Source organism: Callithrix jacchus, chromosome 16 (assembly GCF_049354715.1).
Source record: "Callithrix jacchus isolate 240 chromosome 16, calJac240_pri, whole genome shotgun sequence".
Classification (NCBI taxonomy): domain Eukaryota; kingdom Metazoa; phylum Chordata; class Mammalia; order Primates; family Cebidae; genus Callithrix; species Callithrix jacchus.
In genome coordinates, this window is record NC_133517.1 from 66,568,416 (window position 1) to 66,593,272 (window position 24,857).

Here is a 24,857-nt window from a genome sequence, read left to right on the forward strand (position 1 = left end):
ACCAAGCCTAAGCTGGCCAGCTGGAGAATGGGGATCACATGGAGAACAGAGGAGCCAACGTCCAGAAGGCCAGTTGCCTACTGACCTTAGCTGATTACAGACATAGGAGGAAGCCCTGCTGAAACTAGAACTATTAGACTGAAGCACAGACCCACAGGTAATAGTCATTTGTGGCTACTTTAAGTCATAACATTTGGGGGACTTTATTATGCAGAAGCAGGTAACTGATACAGTCCAAAAGCCAAACACCATTTGAGAAAATTGTACAAGCCACTATTTTCATCTGTTTGACCATCAAGCTCAGTTCTTACTGGTTCTGAAACATGTCTGTCACTCTACCTCGGTAGAGATTTAGCCCCTCCGAGATTAAAATAAGCAAACTCTGGTGTTAACTACCCAATAGACTCTGTTTTGACATATAACATACCAGTCATTCCTATTAAAAATTAAAATAAAATTTTCCTAATTATGAATCTCTGTGACAGACACACATTAAAGCAACCCTCAACAAATCATGTCTTCCTATAATGCCCTCTCCTTGAGGAGAGGTGGAAGCTGTGACTTGCTTCTGGCCAATAAAATATGGCAAAAGTGATGGAACATCCACACTTGTTGTTATATTAAGTTATATAAGCCTTCATCTTAGCAGAGGTTCCCCTCTGACCTTGGAGAAGTGAGCTTCCATGTTAGAGGAGGAGGACCATGTGGCCAGAAACCATGGTGGCTTCCAGGACCTGAAATTCTTCAGGCTGACAGCCAGTCAGAAAATAATGACTTCAGTCCTACAAACACAAGTAACTACATTCTGCCAACAGCTACATTACATTGAAAGAGAACTCCAAGCTCTAGAAAGAAATTCAGTCCAGCTAACATCTGAATGCAGCCTTGAGAGATTCTGACCAGAGGACCAGGCTAACCTATACCAGGAGTCCTGATCCACAGAAACTGTGAGATAATAAATACGGCTGTTTTAAACCACTAACTGTGAGGTAATTTGTTGCACAGCAATAGAAAACTAATACAACGACTCTCTAATCACTATCCTAAATCCTTTCTCAGCCTTTCAAAGTCAACGTCCTAGGAAAGGTCAGGAATGCTTGACTAACTCACATCCTCACCCTTTCTTTGCTCCTCAACCCATCTCAGTCTGCCTTCTGTCTCCAGCTTCCCATTGCTATGGTTTGTGCCAATGTACCTAATGACTCCTCAAAGATTTTATTTTAATATCTTCATTTTATCTTACATCTTTATAAATATTTTCCTCTCTTGTTGATCTTTTCTGCAATGCTTTTAAGAACACAGCTTCTTTCTGGTTGCCCTCCTCTTTCCTTCTTGGGTTCTCTTGTAGCCTTTTCCTCCTTGGTCTGCCTAGGATACCGCAGCATTGCTCAGGGTTCTGCCTTTGTCCCTCTATGCTTCTCATTTCCTTGGGTGATTTCACTAGCAAGAAAGGTCTGGGAGACTCCAGCAGCTCCCAATTCTCTGTTTTCATCCCAGGCCACTCTGCTCCCAGACTTGAAGGCATTTTCACTGAACTGTCCCATAGATGTGTTAAATTCAACAGGACCAAGCCTGAGTTCATAATCTCCCCTTACAAACTTCAAAACACATTCTATCCCTGTGTCTTCTCATTAAATGCTACCTCCCTCCAATTCATATCCCAGGCCAATCGGTTATTTTAAGTGACCCACCACCATTCTCCTCCCCAGCTAGTTGCTTACCGAGCTGCAGCCAAAGCTTCTACATCCTACACTAAAATCTATCCCTCTTCTCCATTCTCATTACTATTGCTCAGGTTCAGACACTAATTATTTCTTGCCTGGATTATTAAACACTTTGCATGTGATCAACTCGTAATTCTTTTCTCACTGGCCCACATATTATTACCAAAGTCTTCCTCAAATGGAAATCTGATTATGTCAATTATTTGTTTAAATTCCACTGAATGCCTGATTCCCAATGGCGTCACGGTAAAGTCCACATTTCTTGTCATGGCCCACCAGGTTTCCAGCCTCCCCCATCTGGTATCTTTTCTTGCCCTCCTCCACATGCACCCAACACCTCTCTCAAACCATCATGCGCTGAAACATTCCATTGCTCCCCTCTTCTCCACATACTGCTTCCTTAAGACTGAGCTCAAACTTCATCTATTCCAGAAGCCTCCCTCTACCACCATCGCCACCTTCCTTGTCTTCTTCCCTGTTTCTAAGCCAAGGTAGGCACCTCCAAACCCCATGTGTTTTCCTGGTCCTTTGCAGGCATTGCACAGGGCTATAAGCTTCCCCCACCACACTGCACCCTCTTCAAATACCCAGACCAGCTGGTGTTCTAAGAACCCACTTCAGTGACTAGCACAGAGTAAGCATAAATAAATTCAAAATTGAATAAATGAAAAATTATAAGTAGGAATCAATGAGTGAATAAATATATGAATGAATGAGAAATAGAGGAGCTTGGGGATGCTTCAGTTGAGAAAAAAATTTCACAGGGAGCAGGCATGCTGACTCTAATTCTAATGGACAGCCACACAAAGGAAAGGTAGGAATTTCTCTGGGTACAGTCCAGAATAGAATTTGCCAGTGGTAAAAATTGTAGGGAAGTGAATTTTATTTAGGCCCAAGTTTGAACTACTTCCTTAAACTAAATCAGCTTCCACCACAGTTTTCCTTATGTCATTTAAAGATAACTCCATCCTTCCAGTGACTTAACTGAAGGATACTGAGGGTATTCCTGACCCCTCTCCTTCTCTCATGCCCCACTTTCAATAACTCAGCAAATTCTGATGGTGCTACCTTCCAAATACTAAATTATAATTCTGCTTTTTTGCTATACTGCCCGAAGTAATTTATAGATTCAATGCTATACCCATCAAAGTGCCACTGATTTTTTTCACGGAATTAGAAAAAAACACTTTAAATTTCATATGGAACTAAAAAAAACCCTGTATAGCCAAGACAATTCTAAGCAAATAGGACAAAGCTAGAGGCATCATGTTACCTGACTCCAAACTACACAAGGCTACAGTAACCAAAGCAGCATGGTACTAGTATCAAAACAGACATATAGACCAATGGAGCAGAACAGAGACCTCAGAAATAACACCACACATCTATAATCATCTGATCTTCGACAGACCTGACAAAAACAAGCACTGGGAAAAGGATTCCCTATTTAATAAATGGTGTTGGGAAAACTGGCTAGCCATATGCAGAAAGTAGAAACTGGACCCCTTCCTTATACATTATGTAAAAAATAACTAAGATGGATTAAAGACTTAAATATAAAACCCAAAACTATAAAAACGTTAGAATAAAACCTAGGCAACACCATTCAGGATGTAGGCATGGGCAAAGACTTCATGACTTAAAACACCAAAAGCAGTTGCAACAAAAGCCAAAATTGGCAAATGGGATCTGATTAAACTAAAGAGCTTCTGCACAGCAAAAGAAACCAGCATCAGAGTGAACTAGACAACCTACAGAATGGGAGAAAATTTTTGCAACCTACCCATTTGACAAAAGTCTAATATCCAGAATCTACAAAAAAACTCAAACAAATTTACAAGAAAAAAAACAACCCCATCAAAGTGGGCAAAGAATATGAACAGACACTTCCCAAAAGAAGATATTTATGCAGCCAACAAACATTTTTAAAAAAGCTTATCATCACTGATTTTTAGAGAAATTCAAATGAAAACCACAATGAGACACCATCTCATGCCAGTCAGAATGGCAATTATTAAAAAGTCAAGAAACAATAGATGCTGGTGATTCTGTGGAGAAATAAGAATGCTTTTTCACTGTTGATGGGAATCTATATTAGTTCAACCATTGTGGAAGACAGTGTAATGATTCCTCAAGGATCTAGAACCAGAAATATCATTTGACCCACCAATCTCATTACTGGGTATATACCCAAGGGGATATATGTCATCCTACTATAAAGACACATGCACACACATATTTATTGCAGCACTATTTACAATAACAAAGAATGAACCCAACCCAAATGCCATCGATGATAGACTGGATAAAGAAAATGTGGAACATATATACCATGGAATACTATGTAGCAATAAAACATAATGAGATCATGTCTTTTGCAGGGGCATGGATGAAACCAGAAGCCATCATCCTTAGCAAACTAACACAGGAACAGAAAACAAAACACCACATGTTCCCACTCATAAGTGGGAGTTGAACAATAAGAACACATGGATACAGGGAGGGGAACAACACACACTGGGGCCTGTCAGGGAGCAGTGGGGCAAGGGAGGGAGAGCATTAGGACAAATACCTAATGCATGTGGGGCTTAAAATCTAGATGATGCGTTGATGGGTGTAGCAAGCCACCATGAAACATGTGTACCTATGAAACAAACCTGCACGTTCTGCACATGTATCCCAGAACTTAAAGTAAAATAAATTTAAAAAACAGAAACCTTTAGTCAGAACTACCCAGCTCTTTTCTTCTATACTTCTAATCATCAGAAACTGTTTGAAATAATAAATGTTTGTTATTTTCAGTTGCTAAATTTTGGTATAATTTGTTACACAGCAATAGATGGCTCCTGACATTGGTACAGACATTGGAACCTGGAAACAGAAGGCTGCCATAACAAACACTTTAAAATGTGGGAGAGGCTTCGGAAATGGCCATGCATAGAAACTGGAAAGAATGTGAAGGGAGTATTAGTGACCATCTGAAGACCCTTGAGGAAAATGTAAGAAGCATGATGCTCTTTGAGAAGGTATGGGTGAAAAACGTTTCTTTGAGAAGAAAAGTTTATGGGAAGCTGATGGTAAATTGATCCTTGTCATTCGGTGACAGAGAGTTTAGTAACACTATTACCAGAAGTAAATTGGAAAGAGAAAAACAAGTCTAATAAAGTGTCCTAAAGAAGGAGAAAAAAGAAAAGAAAAGAAAATGTGATATATATGTACACCACAGAACACTACTCAGCCATAGAAAGGAATGAAACGATGGCATTTGCACCAACCTGGATGGAATTGGAATCCATTATTCTAAGTGAAGCAACTCAGGAATGAAAAACTAAACAGCATATATTCTCACTTACAAGTGGGAACTAAGCTATGAGAATGCAAAGGCATAACAATGATACAATGGATGCTGGGACTCACAGAAAAGGGTGGGAGAAGGGTGAGGGATGAAAGACTACACATTGGGTTTAGTGTACACTGCTCAAGTGATGGGTGCACCAAAATCTCAGAAATCACCACTAAGGAATTTATCCATGTAACCAAATACCACCTGTTTCCCAAAAACTATTGATATAATGATAATAAAGAAATGTATTGCTCAGGCATCAGCACATTCCATGTCTGATTAGGGCTCATTTCTCAGAGATGGTGCTTTCTACATGTCTTCATATGGCAGAGGGGACAAACAAACTCTTTCAGGCCTCTTTTATAAGGGCATGAACACCATTCATAAGGACAGAGGCCTCATGACCTAATCACCTCCCAAAGACCCCAGACCTTAAGACTATTTATTACATTGGTGATTAGGTTTCAACATATAAATTTTGGGAGGACACAAACTTTTAGACCACAGCAGTGACCCTATGGTATGATTCCTATTGTTAATGAAGGGCACCCCTTCAAGGCGTAGAGCACCCCACACTGCCACCTTCCTTCACACGGTTTATAATTCCACCTCAGCACGTGTCACATACTGTAGTAAGAACCATGTTTCCTCAGTCCAAGATGTACATATTTGTTTACACTGAAATGATTCTAAAATTGAGACATCTTAAAAGTGCTATGTACATTTAATATAGTGTTTCTTTTATCCTCATAAGCTGTGAGTAAATTAACAATGCATCTTAAATTCAGTAGTATCTTAGGATCGAGGAGATCCAAGTGTGCTATTTTTTATCTGTCCTTCACCACTAAACTGAAATCTTCTTAAGAACAGAGACTGAAATATATTCAGCTGGCATTTCTCATCTGCAGTACAGGGTAGGCTCAAGGGATGTAAAATGAGCAAGTAAATGAACAAATGAATAGAAATGTCTGTTAAACAAAAAGGGAAATATATTTTACAATGCCCCAAAGCATATATCCCTTATAACTCTCTCTGTGTGTTCAATTTTACACTTCTCCACACATCCCTCTGATCAGTGGCTTGGTCTCTGGAGGCGACATTTGTCCCAAGAGGAAGTGTTCTATGAATACTTGCTGTCCTAATTCTCAAGTCACGAAATGTCACAGAGGAAATTGTTTTTAATTTGGCATGTTGGTTCATCCATCAACCTCTTGGCAGTCTGGGTGGTGTGGAGCAGGGCCTGCAAGTGGTTCCACTTGCTTGAACTTATAGAATCAAGTTCCAGGGTCTATTAAGGAGCCACTCTGATCCTGGATAGCCGACTATGACCTCTGTCATATCCTCCCCTCACCACCTGGGCACATGCGATTCAAACTCAAAGGGTCTCATCTAACTCCTCTAATAGACATCTCTGGACTTGAGAGAAGTTTAGGAAAAGAAGAAAAAATTACTGCACAAGTAAATCTCTAGGCCTCCCTCTGATCTGCAAAATGAACTGCATCCATTCCGATTAGTGAATCCAACATTGCTGAGCGTGACTATGCCAGGTACTACGACAGGGTGGGTCAACTCTAAAAGGCTGGGCTTTTAGAGCAGTAACGCAAAAGGAAGTTCAAAGCCATTAAGACTCAGGTACTTATATTTATACAACATCTTTTGTGTTCATTGCCTGACAATAACACCAATTAGTAAAGAGAACTATTGAGTTTACAATTGGACTTGGATCAAAAATCAAAAGAATTCAGCAAGATATTGGTTGGGAACTCTTACTGCAGCACAATTTCCTTTTGCTCCAGTCCCTCCTGTCCCTACGGGTAACCACTGCCATTGGTGTCTTGAGAAGCCTCACAATACCCAAGTGGGATATGTAGAACATATATCATTACTGATATTTAGATGAAGGAGAGGAGGCCACAGGAAATTAAAGCACTTGCCCAAGATCACACCACTGGTAAGCAGCACAGCTGGAAATCAAACTCAGATCCTGTGCCTGAAAACTCATCTGTCTTTGTCCATGTAGGCTGCTATAACAAAGTGCCATACACTGAGGTGGCTTATAAGCAACCAAAATTTATGTCTCTCAGTGCTGAAGTCTGGAAGTCTGAGATCAGGGTGCCAGTATGGTTTGGTTCTGGTGAGAGCCCATATTTCAGTGGCAGACTTCCAACCTCTAATTGTATCCTCACATGACAGAAGAAAAGCTAGCCAGCCCTCAGACCTCTACTTTTTTATTATTTTATTTTATTATATTTTCCATAGGTTATTTGGGTACACGTGGTATTTGATTACATAAGTTCTTTAGTGGTGATTTGTGAGATTTTGTTGCACCCATCACCCAAGCAGTGTACACTACACCCTATTTGTAGTATTTTATCCCTTGCCCCTCTCCCACCCTCCTCCCGAGTCCCTAAAGTCCATTGTATCATTCTTATGTCTTTGCATCCTCATAGCTTAGCTCCACATATTAGTGAGAACATATGATGTTTGGTTTTCCATTCCTGAGTTACTTCACTGAAAATAACAGTCTCCAATCTCATCTAGGTCACTGCAAATGCCATTAATTCATTCCTTTTTATGGCTGAGTAGTATTCCATCACACACACAAACACACACAGACATATACACAGATATATATATATATATATATGTGTGTGTGTATTATGGAAAGAATGTGATAAATATATATATCACAGTTTATTATATCACAGTTTTTTATCACAGTTTTTTTTATCAACTTGTTAATTAATGGGCATTTGGGTTGGTTCCATGATTTTGCAATTGTGAACTGTGCTGCTATAAACATGTGTGTGCAAGTGTTCTTTTCATGTAATGACTTCTTTTCCTCTGGATAGATTCCCACTACTGGGATTGCTGGATCAAATGGTCCTTCTACTTTCAGTACTTTCAGGAATCTCCACACTGTTTTCCATAGTGGCTGTACTAGTTTACAAACCCACTAGCAGTGTAGAAGTGTTCCCTGATCACCGCATCCACACCAACATCTACCATATTTTTATGGCCATTAGGAGTAAGGTGGTATTGCTTTGTGGTTTTGATTTGATTTGATTTCCCTGATCATTAGTGATGTTGAGCATTTTTTCATATGTTTGTTCACCATTTGTACATCTGTTTTTGAGAATTGTCTATTCATGTCCTTAGTCCACTTTTTGATGGGATTGTTTGTTTTTTTCTTACTGATTTGAGTTTGTTGTACGTTCTGGATATTAATCCTTTGTCAGATGTACAAATTGCGAAGATTTTCTCCCATTCTGTGAGTTGTCTGTTTACTCTGCCATGCAAACGCTCTTTCATTTAATTAAGTCCCCACAATTTATCTTTATTGTTATTGCATTTGCTTTTGGCTTATTGGTCGTGATATCCTTGCCTAAGTCAATGTCTAGAAGGGTTTTTCCAATGTTATCTTCTAGAATGTTTACAGTTTCACATCTTATATTTAAGTCTTTAATCCATCTGGAGATGATTTTTGCATAAGGTGAGAGATGAGGCTCCAGTTTCATTCTCTACATGTGGCTAATCATGCCAGCATCATTTGTTAGAGGGTGCCCTTTCCCCACGTCATGTTTTTGTTTGCCCTGTCAAAGATCAGTTGGCTGTAAGTATCTGGGTTTATTTCTGGGTTCTCTATTCTGTTCCATTGGTCAGACCTCCTCTTACAAAGACACTAATCCTATTCATGAGAGCTGCCCCTTTGTGACCTAATTACCTCCAAAGGACCCACCTCCCAACACCACCACAATGGGCTTAAGACTTCAACCTATGAATTTTGGGAGACACAAATATTCAGTCCATGACACCATCCTTTCACAGAGCCCATCCCAGTCTGCCTAACAGGGGCTGATAGATACTTGTTAACAAAACTGAAGGAAAGATGTAGCACAAAAGAACACTCTACTAATGGTGATATATTTTTAAGGAGCAAAGCAGGTATCTATGTGCAAGAGATCTTCCCCAAGCTTCCTTTAATCAAAGTACAAAGGTTGCTTCTTCCAAGGGACTGCCCAGGGCCAATCCAGCTTCATCTCCAGGTCTTTATATGCTCTGAGTCTGGTCTCTGGACGGATGTCAAAAACCTTGAAATTTACTAAGAAAAATTAAAAAAAAAAAACAAAAACAGACAACCTCTCAAAAAGGAAAGAGTGGAGAAAATCCAGAAATCCAGAGAGTGAGCCAAGGTTTGCAAGCTCAGTCAGAAATCCAGAACCAGGGACTCAGCAGGCCCAGGGGCCAGCCCCACCAGCTCAGAGAATACTAGTGCTGGAAACCAGCCTAGGGTAATTTTAAGTTCCTGGTTTTAAACATGACACCCAGAGAGGTTATGTGATTTATCTGTATAGATCCAGTATATTCTTAGTCTTTTGGGGTTGCTATAACAAAAGACCTTAGACTGAGTAATTGATGAATAATTATAGACAATTATTTCTCATAGTTCTAGAGGCAAAGGAGTCCAAGACCAAGAAAGACACCTGCAGATTCAGTGTCTGGTGAAGGTTAGCTGTCCGCAACACAAGTAGCACCTCTTTGCTGCACACTCACATTGCAGAAGGGGAGAACGGCTCCTTGGAACCTTTTTAAAAGATAACTAATCCCATTCATGAGGTCTTCATATCCATGACTTAATTATGCCCTAAAGGCCCTGACTCTTCATGCCGTCACATCAGTGATTAAGTTTCAACATATGAATTCCTGAGGAAACACATTCAGTCCATAACAAGCAGGTAAGTGGCAAGCTGGAATTGGACTCTAAGTCTGAGGGATATTAGTGTATTTCCACCACAACCAAGAAAAGGTCCTAGAGTGGCCTTTTGGGCATGTTCCAAAAAAATTATCCAAAGTGTAGTATACATATGCCAGAGGTACAGGAAATGATTTTAAAGGGTAGGCACATAAATTTTAATGTGTGTTTGTTTCAATATGTTTTCTTTCTGAAAGTATATTTCTGGTTTCATAAATATTATCTCTTCAAACGAGGCTAAAATAGGTAATTGGTTTGTATGAAAATGAACCTAATTTAAAAAATAAGGAGGAACCCTGCTTTCACCTCTCATAAAACATCTTGTATCAGACTAATGCTCCCAAAAAATAACAGCTATAAAATCTGGATATATACAAAAGAAAAGCAGCTGTTGAAAGTATCCTAGAGCAATCAAGGTACAGTAATTGAGACTGAAGAGGCCAAAATCCCCAGAGAAGGGAAAGGCCTAGAAGTTAACCTTGGGGTTGGTGCTGTTTTCTTCTCTTACGGCACTTGCTAATTCACAGCACAGGACAAAGTGGTCCAAAAAAAAGCAGGAGTCTAGAACTTGTGAAAGTTTCCCTGACCTAGACATGAGCATTTAAGTTCAGGGCTAAGAAAGGAGCCAGGGTACGAGAGACCAATGTCTCAGAAGAAAAGGAACTCCAGAGAAAATCAGCATGAAATTTCCCTTTGAGAAACTATCTGACATTCCAGGCTGTGTTTACACACCAAGGAGAAGGGAGCTAATAACAGGCTTAAGATGTGAAAAGATGTTCTGCAGCACAGGACTAGGGAAGCGAACACTGGAGTCCAAGCCCCACCAAAGAGGAAGAGTCCTGCTCCATACCCCAGGCTTTCTAATGAAATACACTCTGCCTGCCACAAGAACACATGATCTTATCTGGAGAAAGGCCACTTCACCAAAAGCCTATACATTTTTATTTTGTGTTTAGAGATGGGGTCTCACTATGTTGCCCAGGCTGGACTCAACTTTTGGGCTCAAGCAATCCTCCCACCTCAGCCTTCTGAGTAGCTGGGATTAGAGGTACATGTCACCATGCCTGGTATTTTTTATACACAATATCTAACATTCAATCAAAAATTTATAGGCATGCCAGAACATGAAAACGAATAAATAAAAACCAGAGAGAAAGAGAAGAAAAAAAAATGACACAAGTAGACCCTCAGGTTATCTATATGTTGAGGTTATTAAACAAAGACTTTACTATCCCCAAGCTTAAAATAATCTACTTAAGGAAATAGATTTTTTTAAAGTGGAAAATATTATCAAAAAATAACAAAGCCTGTTTTTAAAAGTATCAAATAGGAACTCTAGTAATAAAAACAGTAAAATAAAATTGAGAATACAATATACAGTTTTAATAGCAGCTCAGAAACAGCTAAAGTGATGATTACCACCCTGGAATCACTAGAAAATAATTAAATTAAAGCACATAAGAAAATTTAAGGTAGAAATGACAGGAAACAGTATAAGACATGCTGAAAACATCTAATATGTGTGTAATTAAAATCTCAAAATGAGAAGAGAGAGACTATAGGCAAAACAAATATTTGAGAACAAACTGACTGAGAAGTTTCAAAACTATTAGAAAATATCAAACCAGAGATTAAAGAAATTCTGTAACCCACACATGGTTTAAATATAACGAAAACAACATCAAAGTACACCACAGTAAAACTGCTAAAAACCAAAGATAAAGTAAAAGTCCTAAAAGCAACCAGATTTTTTAAAAGATGTTTTACTTTCAAAGTCACAGCAATAAGCTGGATCACCAGTTTTCCAACAGAAATTAAAGAAGCAAGCCAATGCAATGGTATCTCTAAAGTACTGAAGTAAAATAACTGTTAAATGAGATCTCCATATCCAACTAAAATCTAACATCTTTCAAAACTGAAATCAAATGGTCAAATGACAATTATGCCAGGAATAGAAGGTTGGTTTCATATTAGAAATTGTATTAACATAATTCATTAAATTAATAGATCAAAGGAAAAATGTGATTATCACCATCTATGTTTGAAAAGCATCAAAATTCAACATGTAGTCCATGTTTAATTATTCAAGAAAATAGGAATTGCTGAATATTTTCTTAGTAGCATGTTTCTTAGTGGGAAAATACTGCAGTCTTTTCCTCTAAGATCAGGAAAGAGAAAGTACGTTTCCCATCTCCTCTACTATGCAACATTGTAATGCACAAATTAGCCAATGCAACTAGACAAAGCAAATCAACTCAAGGCATGAGAATTGGTAAAAATAAGTAAAGCAGTTTCTATTTTCAGTGATATTAATAAATGATAAAATTAACTCAAATAAAGAATACAATAACTTACAATATTATAAAAGAAGTAATCTACAGAAAGGAATAATTTTTATGTACACAAATAATAGTCAATTATGATGTAATGTGGTAGAGAAAATACCATTCCTTGTTACAATAACAACAAAGAAAGATAAATAATTGAGAATAACATCAATAAGGAATGTGAAACATCTATATGAGGAAAACATTAAAACACTTCTGATGAAAACGGTTTGGTAATTTCTTTAAAAATTAAAATATTTATCTACCCCATGATCCTCTAGATATTAATCCAAAATAAACAAAAGCATATGTCTATATAAAGCCATGTACACAAATGTTCATATCAGCTTTATTTGAAATAATTTAAAAATTGAAACAATCCAAAGGTCCACCAAGAGATGAGTGGATGTTTTATGACATTGAGCTTGACAGTGATTTCTTAAATATGATACCAAAAGCACAAACAATGAAAGCAAAATTAGGAAATTTTGGGGGGATTACAAATGGGAAAGCTTCTGCATAGCAAAAGTAATCAGCAAGTGAAAGGCAACTTAAGAAATAGGAGAAGATATTTGCAAACTATATATCTGATGAGGGATTAATATCCAAAATATACAAGAAACTCCTACAACTTGATAGCAAAATTAAAAACAAGTAACTCAATGTTTTAAATGGACAAAAGATTGAAATAGACATTTCTCCAAAGAAAACATATAAATGGCCAACAGGTGTGTGAACATCCCTAATCATCAGGGAAATGCAAATCAAAACCACAATGACATATCACCTCATATCTATTGGGGTGACTTTTATTAAAATATAGTAATAACTAGTGGTAGGGAAAATGTGTAGACATTGGAACTCCATAGACTATCAATGGGAATGTAAAATGATGCAGCCGCTGTGGAAAACAGTATGTATGGTGGTTCCTCAAAAAATTAAACGTATAAGGGCCCTATTATCTAGCAATCCCACTTTTGGATATATATCCAAAAGAATTGAAATTAGGATCTCAAATAGATGTATGCACTCTCAAGTTAATTACATTATTTATAATGGATAAGAAAACAATCTAAACGTCCATCAACATATGTATAGATAAGAAAATGTGGTACATACATACAACGGATTAGAACTCAGTCTTTAAAAAGAAAGGAAATCCTGCCACCTGCAACAACATGAATGAATCTAGGAAATATTATGCTAAGTGAAATATACCAGTCACAGAAAGACAAATCCTGCATGAACCATTTGTATTAGATATCTAAAATAGTCAGACTCAAAGAGTTGAATGGAGTTTTTCAGAAGCTTGGGAGAGGGGAAAATGGTCAGCTGTCATTCGATTGGTATAATGTTTCAGTTATGCAAGATGAGTAAGTTCTAGGGATTGGCCATAAAACAGTGTGTACAGTTAACAATATGGCATTGTGCACTTCACAATTTTCTTAAGAAGGTAGATATTAAGTGTTCTTACCACTGAAAAAAGTACCACAAAGGGTGCAAGAAAATTTTTGCAAGTATTAAATAAGTTTGTTATCCTGATTGTACATAATTACTGTTTCACAGGTGTGTGTATATATATATTATATATATATTTGTAAATTTAATATATACAATTAGATAAGTATATATGTGTGTGTGTGCGTGCGTACAAACGCATCTAATTGTATATATTAAATAGGCATGGTTTTTTTCTATAGTATATATTATACCTTAATATATCTATTAAAAATTTTAAAAACTGTGAAAACTCTGGTGTCTTCATACAAAGTAATTCTAATCAGCAATATAAAGAATAAACTATTAATACAAGCAGTGGCATGAATGGATCTCAAAGTCATTTATGCTCAGCAAAAAGGGCAGACAAAAATAAGTACATACTGCATTATTCTGCCTAGATCAAATTCTAGAAAAACTAATCTATAGTGACAGACATTACATCAGAGTTGCCTGGGACATGAGGAAGGGGCTGGAAGAAGAGAGTGCAAAGGGGTACAAGGGAACTTTGGGGAATAATGGATATTTCAGTCTTGACTGTGATGGTAACTGCATGGATATAAGATAAAAACACTTCTAAGTATTGCACCTTTCATGGGGACTCAAGCAGCACATTAAAATTAGCATTGTGCTTCAAGTGCGTGGCCTCCACTCTGCAAATTTTTGGAGGATAGAGTACAGAAAAGGTAAGGGGCTCACAGCCTACCTGTTGGGAGTCAGCAGACAGGTGCATGCTCTATGCCTCTTCAACACCTCCCCACACCAGATCCTGGGCACCCTGTCCTTCCACTGTCTACTAGTCATCTACGCAAAGTAGCAATACTATATATCAAGTGCCTACTGTGTACTAAATGTTCTATATTTGTTGCTGCCAATCCTCACCACCATCTTGCAAGGCAAGTGTTAGCTACATCTTACCACTGAAGGAATTGAGGCCCAGCTGGTTTTAGCCACACAGCCAGTAAGGAAAGGGAAGGCCTGAATTTAAACCCAGGTCTACTGACCCTGCGGCCTGGTGTCATGAGCAGTGGTTAAGATATGCACAATGGTATCAGGCAGGCAAGAACTAGAAATCTTCACTTGTTAACTGTATGACCTTGGGTAGATTAGTAACCTCTCCAATCACCAGTGTTCTTCTCTATAAAATGAAAATAGTAATAATAATAGGTTTACTCCAAGGAGTGGGAAAAAATACATAAAATTAAACATTGCTGGGAACAAGAAATAGCCAAAATAATATTTAAGAAGATCTGTATCTATTCAGAGTCAGATAAGTTAAAACTAGAAGGAATCTTAGAAGGCATCCTGTACAGTATACCTCCCAGTTTCAAAGATTGCATTTTTTTCCCTCTACATCCTTTATTTTGAAAATCCCCCTTAATCATCAACTCATCGGCGCTGTCATGGTGGGTGTGCTGAAGAAGACCACTGACTTTGTGGGGTTGGCTATGTGCAAGAATCCACACAAGAGGCTAAGATTATTGTACACAAGGATTCTTGATGTTCTTGAGGAAATCCCTAAAATTACAGCATATAGAAAGTATACAGAACAGGTTACAAATGAGAAGCTGGGTTAAAGCAGAACCAGATGTAAAAAATTAGAAGATCAACTTCAAGGTGGTCAAATAGAAGAGGTGATTCTTGAGACTGAACATGAACTAAGTTTGGCAAGAAAAATGGTGCAATGAATCCCACGTTCTCACTCATAAGTGGGTGTTGAACAATGAGAACACATGAACACGGGGAGGGGAACATCACACACTGGGACTAGGGTGTGATGTTGCAGGATGCAGGGGCTAGGGGAGGGACAGCAGGGGGTGGGGAAATTGAGGAGTGATAACATAAGGAGAAATACCTAATGTAGATGATGGAGAGCATGGATGCAGCAAACCACCATGGCATGTGTATACCTATGTAACAATCTTACACGATCTGCACATGTATCTTATAACTTAAAATATAATAATTTAAAATAAAATAATTTTAGAAAAATGGTACAATGAAAACCATGGGAGCCATTAGTAGAAGAGCCTCCTGCTGATCAGTGGAAATGGTCAATATAATTATTAAGTGACTGACAGTTTGATGGGAAACTGATGTAATGAAATTTTCTGTTATATTAAGAGCCTGTTCATATTGTTGACATTTTATAATCAAGAAAAGTGACACTGAAAGTATCTAGGAGACTATTAAAATTAGTGATTATGATAATACAGTCGTGAATCCATTTTTGATTTGTAAAGTAGTCACACAAATTATTTCAAAGATGATATTTCTACAAACAGAGAGGTCATGGGAAGATCTGAAAATTAATTAGAAAAATTCCTACAGATCTTCAATGTAGAGGCCATAATCAAAAAGTAAACTTTCTTTCATAGTATGTTCGGTACATCATTTAATTTTTTAAATTATCCTAAAGAAGAAAAGGTCCTTAATTATTATGGTCTAAACAAATTTACAGATCACTGTTTGAAGTAAATAATGAGTGAATATTTTCAAATGTGATAAAATAGCACAAGTGGCTGGTGATAAAATTTGACATTATGGTTGACATCCTTAGCTGCGATCTTACATATGTAAGGTAAAATTTAAATATATAATTATATTTTGATTGCAAAAAAAGAAAATCCCCATTAATAGAATTTCATAAGCAATTTCATTCCTTCTTCCTGATGTTTTCTTCTGTTACACAGTATATTGCTTTTAGATTCTCCAGACTAATCAGAGAAGAAAATTATCATTCTGTCTTTCTCTCTCACTCTCTGTGACTGCCTGCCTGGCTCACTAATGTCTGTTCCAGACCAGGACTGGAAATAATAGCCTTTAGTTAACAGCTAGAGCCAAAAGTATCACATTCTCTCAGTAGAATAATTCAGTCACTTCACTTCAGACCAGACCTTTCTCTTACTGTACTTATTTTCTTTCTTTTTTTTTTTTTTTTAATGGATTGGAGGTTTCAGTGGGACGGGAGAATCACAAGGAATCAGGTGTTCAGAGGAATGTATTGAGTATAGGTGAGGAACTAGGATGTTGAAAAGTAAAAAAAGGAGAGAAGGAGAGGAAGAAAAAGAGGGAGAGAGAACAGGAATATTGCTTCATTCTAAAAAAGGGTATTAATAATGGCTGATCAATATTTTGTGTATTTAAAATGGAGAACTCTATAAATATTTATTGAGTTTACTTGTTCCAGATCTGAGTTGAAGTTCTGGATATCCTTATTAATTTTCTGTCTCATTGAGTCTAAATCTCGTTATGTACTTATTTTCAAAAACAATGTTGAATGTAGGTTGTTTTATTCCTTGCGCACTGATAAAACATCCATGTATAGATAAAGGAAACATAAATTGTAGCTTTTCCATTCAATTTTTGGATGGAAATGGTCTTTTTTTTCTATTCATTCATTCAAATAATATGCATTGTGTGGCTACATACCATTGCCAGGCATACTCTAGGTGCTAAGAATAAAAGTAAACAACCGGAGAACATCATCCTCAGCAAACTGACACAAGAACAGAAAATGAAACACCGCATATTCTCACTCATAGGTGGGTGATGAAAAATGAGAACACATGGACACAGAAAGGGGAGTACTAAACACTGGGGTCTATTGGGGGGAAAAGGGGAGGGCCAGTGGGAGAGGGAGGTGGGGAGGGATAGCCTGGGGAGAAATGCCAAATGTGGGTGAAGGGGAGAAGAAAAGCAAAGCACACTGCCATGTGTGTACCTACGCAACTGTCTTGCATGCTCTGCTCATGTACCCCAAAACCTATAATCCAATAAAAAATTAAAAAAAAAAAAATAATAAAAAAAAAAAATAAAAGTAAACAACCCAGAGACATGATTCCTGCCCCAACAGGCCTCTGGTCTAGCAGAAAGACAGATAGTAAATCCTCAGCTTTTAAAATAATTGTATAAGTACAATTGTGATGAGAACTGAGAGAACAAATCAGGGAGCTCTATGAGTGTTGAAGAGGTTGCTGCACCTGAAAGATGATATTGTGTCTCCCTCCTCAATGAGCTTAACCTGGAGAATGGCCTGGGTGGGGACAGACTTCAAGGGCAGGCTTCAAGAGAAGGCCTTGCCTTACCAAAATAACAAAGCAATAGAACTACATCAGATGTGTGGGCAATTAGGGTAAATCCAGCCAGCTCAATATCTGTATCAATCTTCTAAGGTCTCCTCTGGTGTGGGGGTTCAGTCAGGATGGTTGGAAAAATTGTAAAATTATAGAATATAGTCACAAACCTTCTTGGAAGCCTGAGAAGTTTGCATAGTTTCAGGAGAAGTTTCAGCTGAAGGCAACCTAATCCCTTTTACCTTTATGTGATGAAGAAAAGCAAAACACTAGGGAATGTGGGGGCGTTTATCCAAATAACTTATTTACTCATTTGGTTCCAAAACTAACCTTTAATCTTTCACAATTAAAGAGTCTGATGGCTCTCTCAGGGGGAGGGCGACCAGATTTATCATCTGCAAATGGTGTTTGCTTTAGGCCTTGGAACCTGGCCTTTCATCATTATCCATAAGTGTGTTGACTCAGATCCTCTGTTAAATCTATACTGAATAAATGCCTAGAGTACCAGCTGTTCTGGGCCATGGCTTCTATCTCTGTCAGGACTGTCTGTGAATGGCCACAGATCCTGAGCCCACTCTTCTACTGGAGATTTGTGTTTGAGTGAATTTTGTTCATCCACCACTAAGTCAGGGTCTGTGGGTCAGACCCTGACACTCTGGTCCTGCAGAGGTTGGAATTCTAAAACCCACATATCCTACACTCCCTTGCAGCTAGAGTTCTGGTTCTGATTTAGGTTTCTTCTACCAGCTGTGCTCACTGAGGGCATCTGTTCCAGAACTGTATTAACCAGGAAGACAGGAGGCAGTAGGTGAGGATCATTTTTCAGGGACAGATCTAGAGTGGGTGACATAGCTCTCAGCCAAGAGTTGCAGTAACATCTTCCTGATCCTCAGATCGAGATTATGATAGTGTCAGTTTGTAACTAACTGCTGAGAATCTGATTCCCCAAAAATAACAGACACTTGTCATGCTTCATGCTACATCCCCTCATCCCACCTGGTTTTAGAGAAGCTGGGATGGGAAGCTGCCTGCATTCTACTTCAAGCCCCTGCCATGGCAAGTCTTTTTTTCTGTTTCAACCTTCAGACTTTCTCCAAAGTCATAAAAGGCAGTCCAGCCCATAGTGATGGAATCCACAACTTCTAACCATTCACACACTTGAGACCAACCCTTAACTCTCAGGGAGCAGGTGTCATGGATAAATGCCTCAGCCCTTCATTGTAGAAGAGAGTTCTCAGGTGCGTTCCATTTAATTCCTCAGCGGGTCCTCAAAGGTTGACAGTGGTAACCTTCCCATTAAGGTGCACTTTGTTGCCATTCCCCACTCCTCTCTGACTCAGACTCCCAGGCCCTCATCCTGGCTTTCTGGGATAAAACTGTCCACATGAACTATCAGCATCCAAGTCCTTATCTCAGGCCCTGGAAGCCAAATTAAGACATAACATACAGCTTACACATTAAGGCAGACAAATAGTTCCCTCATTAGGCTGGTTCTTTAGTATTTTTCTGGCAACTGGTGTTGGAGACCCAGCCTACAGCTGACTCCTCCAGCACTACCAACAATTATTGAAGCAATAATTCCCTGTGTCAAATCCCTTTCTAATCAAAATCTCCCAAGTGGTTGGCTGGCTGGACTTGAACCCCAACTCGCTACATGTTTCCTACATTCTGGATGGAGCACTTTTAGCCTGACTTGACTTTAAGGTTAATGCCAGTGGAGCCACATTCCCAGCAGATCAAGAAGACTGCAGAAATGGCTTTATTTTTCCTCAGGTCTAACACATATCCTGAGCACTCTAATTTGGAATAATTTTCTTTCGTGTAGCTATCACATGTTTACTTTTAAAAACACTACTAAAATCCTTAATCCTGTGTTCTTGTTCAGAATAAGACCTCTGGACAATACTAACCAACAGATAAATTTTTAAGACCTGAATAGGCAATAGTTTGTTAATGCTTATGAAAACACCCAGTTAGTGTTTTTCCCTATGAAATCAAATAATTTCAGTACTAAGATCAAATAATACTAGTAATGAGGTATATGGTAATGGGGCTAAGGTGAGGATTTCTTGTTTCTTGCTAAAATGTTGAAAATACATAAAACTGTGACAAATATCACACTAAACACCTAGGATTTTTTTTTTTGAGATGGAGTCTCACTCTGTAGCCCAAACTGGAGTGCAGTGGAGTGATCTTGGCTCACTGCAACCTCTGCCTCTGGGGCTCAAGTGATTCTCGTGCATCAGCCTGCCAAGTTGCTGGGACTACAGGTACATGCCACTACGCCAGGCTAATTTTTGGTATTTTAGTAGAGATAGGGTCTCACCATGTTGCCCAGGGTGGTCTCGAACTCATGAGCTCAGGAAATCCACCTGCCTTGGCCTCCCAAAGTGCTGGGATTACAGGCATGAGCCATCTAGGATTTTAAGATGACATCATACTTGCTTGCAGCTTCAGCTACATTTTTAAAAGATTGAAGATATAAAAATGGACAAAGTTGGAATCCCGTCTGCCACCTCCTCATTCTAAATCTCCATCTTCCTCCCCAAGACACACCACTGTCATGAATTTCATGTGTGTCTTCCAGTCTATATTACATAGCTTTGTTAAAACAATAAATCCATAAGTATATATGGAAAATGTATTTTTCAAATTTATACAAACGACTCATTATATTAATCCCTTTGTGATTTCCTTATTTTACATTTTAAATATATTCATATTGAAACATATAAATCTATTTCATTCATGAATAGATTCCTTTCTCCATTTGCCCATTGATAGACATATAGATTTTTTTTAGATTTACATTATTTAAAACTTTACTTCAGTACACACCCTTATGTGACTCTGCTTATAAACATGTATGAAAGTTTCCTTAAGGCCTATACTTAGAAACGGAAATGCCAAGTATATGCTCTAGAGTATGCACATGTTCAATTTTGCTAGATGTTCCCAAACTGTTTTCCAAGATGAATGTAGAAATTTACAATCCCATAAGCATTATAAAAGTTTTTATTTCTTTACACCTTTGCCAAAACTTGATATTTTCAGAATTTTTTAATTTTACTAAGCTATAGGTGAGAAATGGTATCTTATTTTGTTGTTTAATTTGCTTCTCTTGGATTATTGGTAAGGTTGAACATCCTGTCTTATTTATATGACATTGAATTTCTCTCTTTTGTGAATTCTTGTGCAATAATTGTATGCATGTTTCTCCTGTGTTGACTATTTCATATTAACTCATTGAATGTTCATGCATGTGTGTGTGTGTATACTGCATTCTAAGTCTGTCTATTATATATATTGCTTCTTCCCATCTTAGCTTATATTTTAATTTTGTTTACATTACCTTTCTTATTAGTAAGTTTAACTTTTAATCTGATAAAAGTTATCAAACTTTGTATTAATAAGTCAAGATTTTTCTGTCTTGTTGATATAGTTTGGTTCTGTGTCCCTGCTGAAATCTCTGTTGAATTATGATCTTCAGTGTTGGAGAAGGAACCTGGTGGGAGGTGACTGGATCATGGGGAAAATTTTCCCCTTGCTGTTCTCATTATAGTAAGTGATTTCTCATGAGATCTGGTTGTTTAAAAGTGTATAGCACTTCCTCCTTCACTCTTTTTCTCTCCCACTCGACCATGGTAAGACACACTTGCTTCCCCTTCACCTATCACCATGATTGTAAGCTTCCTAAAGCCTCCCCAGCCATGCTTTCTGAACAACCTGTGGAGCTGTAACTTAATTAAACCTTCTTGCTTTATAAGGAACCCAGTCTCAGGTAGTTTTTTATAGCAATGTGAAAAAGGATAATATGGAAAATTGGTACCAGGAGTTGGGTACTGCTATAAAATACCTGAAAATGTGGAAGTGACTTTGGAACTGGGTAACAGGCAGAGGTTGGAGCAATTTGGAGGCCTCAGAAGAAGACAGGAAGATGTGAGAACGTTTGGAACTTCCTAGAGACTTATTGAATGATTGTGACCAAAATGATAGTGGCATAAACAGTGAAGTCCAGGCTGAGTAGGTCTCAGATGGAGATGAAGAACTGGGAACTGGAGCAATGGTCACTCTTGCTATGCTTTAGCAAAGAGACGGGCAACATTGTACCTCTGCTCTAGATATCTGTGGAACTTTGAACTTGAGAGAGATGTTTTAAGGTATCTAGCAGAAGAAATTTCTAAGCAGCAAAGCCTTCAAGATATTGCCTGGCTGCTTCTAAAAGCCTCATTTGCATAAACAAAGAAATGATCTGATACTAGAACTCATATTTAAAAGGGAAGCAGAGCATAAAAGTTTGGAAAATTTGTAGCCCGACCATGTGTTAGAAAAGAAAACCCCATTTTCTGGGGAGAAATTAAAGGTTTCAGAAATTTGCATAAGTAAAGAAGAGTCACATGTTACTAGTCAAAACAATGGGGAAAATGTCTCCAGAGAATTTCAGAGACTTTCATGGCATCCCCTCCCATTACAGGCCTGGAGGCCTAGGAGGGAAAAAATGTTTTTATGCGCTGGGCCCAGGGTTCCATTGCTCTGTGCAGCCTCAGAACGTGGCACCCTGCATCTCAGATGCCTCAGCCATGGCTAAAAAGCGCCCAGGGAAAGCTCAGGCTGTTGCTTCAGAGGATGCAAGCCCCAAGCTTTGGCAGCTTCCATTTGGTGTTGGAACTGCAGGTGTGCAGGGGCAAAAGTAGAGGGTTGGGACTAGATTTCAGAGAATGTAAGGAAATGCCTCCATGTCCAGGCAGAAGTCTGCTGAAGGGGCAAAGCCCTCATGGAGAACCTCTACTATGTGCAGAAGGAAAATGTGGGGTTTGAACCCCCACACAGAGTCCCCACTGGGGCATTGCATAGTGGATCTGTGAGAAGACCACTGTCCCACAAGCCCAAGACCCCAGAATGGTATATCTGCCAACAGCTTGTACTGTGTGCCTGGAAAAGCCACAGGCACTCAATACCAGCCCATGAAAACAGCCACAAGGGCTGTCCCTGCAGAGCCACAGAGGCAGAACTGCCCAAGGCCTTGAGAGCCCACCCCTTGGATCAATGTAGCCTGGATGTGAGACATGGAGTGAAAGGAGATTATTTTGGAGCTTTGAGATTTAATGACTGCCCTTCTTGGTTTCAGACTTGCATGGGGCCTTTTTGTTTTGACCAATTCCTCCCTTTTGGAATGGGAGCCTTTACCCAAAGCCTGCACCCCCATTGTATCTTGGAAGTAACTAACTTGTTTTTGGTTTTATAGGCTCACAAGTGAAAGGGACTTGCCTTGTCTCAGATGACACTTTGGACTTGTACTTTTGAGTTAATGCTGGAATGAGTTAAGACACTGGGGGACTGTTGGGAAGGCATGATTATGTTTCAAGATGTAAGGACATGAGATTTGGAAGGGGCAGGGGCAAAATTATATGGTTTGTTTCTGTGTCCTCATCCAAATCTCATGTTAAATTACAATTTTCAGTGTTATTATAGAAGGGTCCTGGCAGGAGGTGATTTATCATGGGGGTGGATTTTCCCCTTGTTTTTTTCATGATAGTGAATGAGTTCTCATGAGAGCTGGTTGTTTAAAAGTATGTAGCACTTCCCCCTTTTTGCTCTGTCTCTCTCCTGCTGGCATGTGAAGATATGTTTGCTTCTCTTTCACCCCTCTGCCATGATAATAAGTTTCCTATGGCCTCCCTCACCATGCTTCCTGTACAGCCTGCAAAACCATAAGCCAATTAAACCTCTTTTCTTTATAAATTACCCAGTCTCAGGCAGTTCTTTAAGCAATGTGAGAATGGGCTAAAATCCTTGTTTAACAAAATATTCTCCACCCTAGGACAAAGTGTGGCTATTTGCTGAAATGTATGTTCTCTCTTTCTTGACATACTGCTCGACCACAGCATTTCCCAACATTGCACCTCTGCAGTTGACCAGTGGAGTGCTAGCAGACGTGATCTGTGTCACTTCCAGGCCTGGCCTCTAAAATCTCCTGTGTGGTTCCCCATGCTTTTTTCTCCTTCATTAATAAGTAGATGCAGAGAATCCAGAGAGGACTTCAAGGTCCTTAAGTAAGGTGGAGTCATTAGATAAAAAGATCCTGAATCCCTGAGTGAGGCCATGGACAGCTGCCCAGTGAACTGTGACATGAGTAGAAAACACTTGTTTAGTTGCATTAAGTCACTGTCATCTGATGTTTTATTTGTAATCCCAGCAGGGCATAACCTTTACAAGCTAGTACATCCACTGAATCTAAAAATTATTATCCTATATTTGCTCTTAAAGTTGTAAAGTTTTGTTTTTTGTATTTAGAATTTCAAGCCTTCTGAAATTTATTTCCTAAAAATAGCATGAGAAAAAATCCATTTTTTCTTTCTGACAAGGTAATTGTGTCAACCCTGCACATTAAATATGTATTAAGTAGTTCTCTTCCATCCGTCATATATCAAATTCTCAATTTTATATGTACATCTGTTTCTAGACTATTCTTCCTGTTATATCATTTACAGGGTGTCTGAAAAAATGAAAAGCATTAAATAAATTTATTCTTAAATAATATATTCATTACATCCTTCAAATCATATGCTCAATTTATTTTTATCAACTTTCAGATGCTTTCCATGTCTCTAAATGTAAAGCAATGAATTCAATTATCAATTTAAGAACAGCACAAAAAAATGCATTATTTTCCCATGTTTCTAGGCTTTCTGGATGGTATACCATCTTTATTCTATTTTTCAAAGAAACCTATAAATTATAGATAACAGAATTTAGCCAAATGTAACCTTATTTAAGATCTTTGCTACAATTGGATTGGGCATCTTCTACAGAAAAAGTTTTGCATATTTATTTAATAGGTAATTTATTTAACAGAAACTAGAACACTTAGCCTAGAAATGGAATAAACCAAATACATTCATGATCAGAAATTTGTTTTATCGTTTCTCTTTAATAAAAGCTAATGTTCATCATAAAAAGATATTCAGATTTCTGATTTTGTATTTTTTCCTCAAGAATTGTATTCTATAAATTCATTAATTCCTTTTTTTTTGAGTCTTGCCCTGTCACCCAAACTAGAATGCAATGGCACCATCTCGGCTCTCTGTAGCCTCCACTTCCTGGGTTCAAGCTCTTCCCATGCCTCAGCCTCCTGAG

The 24,857-nt window shown here is 38.3% G+C and overlaps 1 pseudogene; it reads left to right on the plus strand.

Moving 5' to 3' along the window:
* Positions 1-15,025: 15,025 nt before the first annotated feature.
* LOC100406666 (NADH dehydrogenase [ubiquinone] 1 alpha subcomplex subunit 5-like) lies at positions 15,026-15,707 on the plus strand (annotated as a pseudogene).
* The last annotated feature ends 9,150 nt before the right edge of the window (positions 15,708-24,857 follow it).